Source organism: Triticum aestivum, chromosome 2A (genome assembly GCF_018294505.1).
Source record: "Triticum aestivum cultivar Chinese Spring chromosome 2A, IWGSC CS RefSeq v2.1, whole genome shotgun sequence".
Classification (NCBI taxonomy): Eukaryota; Viridiplantae; Streptophyta; class Magnoliopsida; order Poales; family Poaceae; genus Triticum; species Triticum aestivum.
In genome coordinates, this window is record NC_057797.1 from 763721820 (window position 1) to 763725926 (window position 4107).

The window sequence follows — 4107 nt, forward strand, 5'->3', positions numbered from 1 at the left end:
AGGTTGTAAGCACACTAGGATGTACGAGTTCAGGCCCTTCGCTGTGGAAGTAACAGCCCTACGTCTCGGTGCCCGGAGGCGGTCGATTGGATTATGAGTGTGTGAATAACCGGGGTGCGAACCCTTGCTACTGAGGAGGAGGGTGGCTTATATAGAGTTCGCCAGACCTCTCCTGCCCTTAGTAATGCAGGGTTAAAATACATTAAGACTGGGCGTTACTGGTAACGTCCCTAATAAAGTGCTATGATGACCATAAAGACTACTTAATGGCCGACCGTTTGCCTGCGGAGTGACTTTAGATCTCCTGGCAGTCGAGTGGTTGGCTTCGTGGTCGAGTGATAGCTTCCTGGTCGAGTGTCTTGAATCCGTCGAGTGGGATACCTTCAAGTCGACTGAAAGGTGACTTCTTCTAGGGATGTCCTTGGGTAGGGCTCTTAGGACAGGTCCATGCCCCTACCCTAGGTACATAGCTTCATCATTAGCCCCCGAATGGATCGAGGTTCGAGTGGGGAAGGAGTTGGGGATCATTCCGACTGGTTCTTAGCGTTATATGTATGTCTTGTACTAGATCAATTGTCACGGATGACGTTGTCAACTTCTTTCGGTCACCTTGATCCATTCTTGGTCTCTCGTCGAGTGAATTTCCTTACTTGTGAAATACCGAGTGCCGGCACGAGCGGGATCTTCTGTTTGATGAGTTGTTCTGCAGCCCGCGGATTTTGCGGGATTTGAATTTCGGGAAGCGAGCAGGACGGGGGCGGCCGCAGTAATCAGATGGGATAGGACGGAAGCTCCTCGATTCCCGCGCCACCTTTTTTGCCACGTGCCGCGTGCGCGCCTGTTGCGGGATTTGACGGGATTGCCTGGGCCTACCGGTCAGCCACTCGGAAGCGGCCCCTTATAAGCTACCGGCTCGGGGCTCCCAAACAGTGTGCTCTCGCGTTTCCCTCTCCCTTCACAAGGTCCTCCGCCACCTCCGCTCTCACCCTAGCGCCGTAGGTCCGTTCGAGCCTTGCCGGCGACGATGGTGAAGGACAAGACGTCGGCTTTGGAGCGCGCGAAGAAGGCGGCGGTGCAGGGGAAGGGGAAGAAGTCCGCTCGGGGCGGATCTTCCTCGAGGACTGCTTTGCCCAGGGATTGGATCCAGGGCGACTGGATGCCATCGGTGATTCGGCAGGAAGATCTTGATGACATGGTCGAGGGGGGAGTCATTCCCCATGAAGCTGCGCGTCTCCCGGGGAGAGAAGTCGAACCCCAACCTCGTGACGGTGAGTGCGTCCTCCTCGCCACCCATATCGATCGCGGATTTTCTCTACCTCCTCATCCTTTTTTCCGGAGCTTTTTGAACTTCTTCGGAGCGCAACTCCATCACTTCACTCCCAATTCCATCGTGTATCTGGCTGCCTTCGTTTCCTTGTGCGAAAGTTTCTTGGGTTACCGCCCTCATTGGGGACTCTTTAAACACATTTTCACTTGCCGTTCCCAATCGGTAAAGAAAGCCAAGTCGAGTGACGAACGGACGCAAGTGATCCAGCTATGCGGGGGCCTGGCGATCCAGATGCGGGGAAAAAATTCTTTTCTGTCTATCACTTTTCCCGAGTCAGTCCGTGGTTGGCAGTCGACCTGGTTTTATTGCCAAGACCAGGTGACTCCAGGGCAGTCGACTGGGCTCCCCCCTTTCTCTTTGGACCGAACTCAAAAACCTGCCTCTCTGAAAGTGTTGCCGGAGGAAAAGGCGCAAGTCAAGGTGCTGGTTGGTCGAGTGGTTCAGCTTGTCCGAGAGGGCGTGACCGGCATGGACTTGCTGGAGGTCTTCCTTCAGAGGCGCATCCAGCTGCTTCAGGCTCGTGACCACCCGATGTGGCTATACTCGGGTCTCGACGACACCACTCGGGTTCACCCAGAGGAGGTCACTGACGAGGTGCTAGAAGGGTGGCTGTCGAGCATCACAGGGAACAAAGACAACCCCCGAGGAGCCAGGAGGGTTCCTCCGCTTGACAGTACATACGAAGTGGACCAGGTCTGACCTTGAGTTCCCGACTGAGATCTTGCTTTCTTCATTTGCTCTCTTTGAATCGGTCGACTGACTTTCGACTCGTCTGCTGCTCTCCAGGCAACTACAGAGATGTACTCGACACCCAATGGAGCGCAGGAGCAGGCCGAGGAAGGGGAGGCGAGCGGAGGCGAAAGTGGAGACGAACAAGGAGAGTGGGAATCTGACGGCGAAGGAGAGGGAGACGACGACATCGACTCCAGCAAAGAGGAGGAGGAGGAAGCTGAACCTCCCCGCTTGGAAAGGCGATCCAAGCTTACACACGACCCTGAGCGGGAACGTGGTAAGGCGACTGCTCCTGTTGGGCAGTCGTCGAAGCGCCCTCGGACCTCTTCTCCAGCGCCGACTGAAAAAGCTCCCAAGCACCCACGCGCGGTGCCGTCCAAGCCACCCAAAGCTCTGCCCAAGATGAAGATGACTGTCCCCACCATTTCTGGGTAATAATAGAACTTGTTTTCCTTTGTCGACCGTGGACAGATCCTTAGTCGATTCATTGAGCCAACTGACTGTCTTTCGGAATTTGCAGTGCTGCTACTTCTGAGATCTCCGTCAAGGACGATGATCAAGAGATGGAAGATGCTGTTACTTCCAACCCTGGTATGATTACTGATGTTCTGCCCTGTGTCGACTGACGATTTCTTATAACTCTGGTCGATTTAATTTTTCTCGTAGCTCCTCCTCATGTTATTAACCTTCCTGACGATGACGACGAAGCGCCGCTGAGAACGAGACGGAACAGGAAGGCGTCGGCTGGCAAGACCCCACAATCTACTCGGGCGCCTGAGGCCGTAGCTCGAGACGGTGGTGATACCACTCGGGCTTCCGTGACTTTCGCCGATCCTCTGACGAGTGTGCGGTCCTCGATGTCGACCGCAAATCCGCCTTCGCTCTTCGCCACACACCACGTCCCTGAGGACCAAGTGGGTGCAGCTAAGGAAGCTATACGCCAGGCAGGGATCATGATGGAGCAGGTCAAGGTGGTTCGAGAAGCCAGCCAAGCAGCTTATGACGCGAGTTCAGCTCTTCAGAGTAACGTCCAGGTCAGTCGATTCACTGCTTGTTCTGTTAGGGTATGCTGTCTGAAGAATCTCTTTTCCGAAGATCTTTAAACCTGTACACCCACTGGGTGTGTCTGTTAAGTTTTGGTCGAGTGGGGGCACGCTGAGTGCACCCACTGGGTGTAGTCCCCGAGACTACGGTGGACTGCTGGCAGTCGACTGTAGTCTTTATATTGTGTTGTTGTAGTTATACTTCTTCACTCGGTCTGGTCAGGCCATGTCGAATGAAACTGTATCCGGTCGACTGCAGGCAATCGATTTTTTTTTTCAAAACCAGTGGGGGCACGCTGAGTGCACCCACTGGGTGTAGTCCCCGAGACTACTACTGAATGTTTTTGATTCAGCTGTAGTCTTAGAAACGGCATCATTGTCCCTTGCTTACTCGGAAGCAACTTATCTTGGACCTCCGTCGACTGATTTTTGCAGAAATCCTGTGAACTTGTGGCTCTCTACACTGAGTTGGAGAACAAACAGATCCAGCTCAACCTTGACTTGAAGCTTGCTCAACAGAACCTGCAGAAGGCGCGAGAAGAAGCAAAAGGTATGGCTGGTGAGGTTTCTCATTCTTGACGAGTGACTTTCCTTTCTTGCCCGTTCTTGATGTTGCGCCCATTCGACATTCTGTAGATAAACTGGAGGTGGCTCTGAAGAAGAAGGATCAAGATCTTGCCGAAGCGCGGAAGGAGGCCTTGAGCAAAATGAAGCTTGCAGAAGAGAAACTGGCTTCGGTAGGTACTCTTGAACAGGAGAACTCCAGACTGAAAACTGCTCTCGACACAGCTAATCAAGAGATCAGCCGACTGAAGAACGACAAGATGGCTCTGCACGACAAGGTAGGTGAGCTGGCGGGGAAGAGGAACGATCTGGAGGCTTATCACGGTGGGCTCGCCAAGAAGCTGTTCGTCATGCTCGAAGGTAATTGCTCCGACCCGACTGTCTTGTAGTTACCAAGCCTGCGTAGGGCCACTGTCTTATTCTTGAATCGTGCTTGCAGAA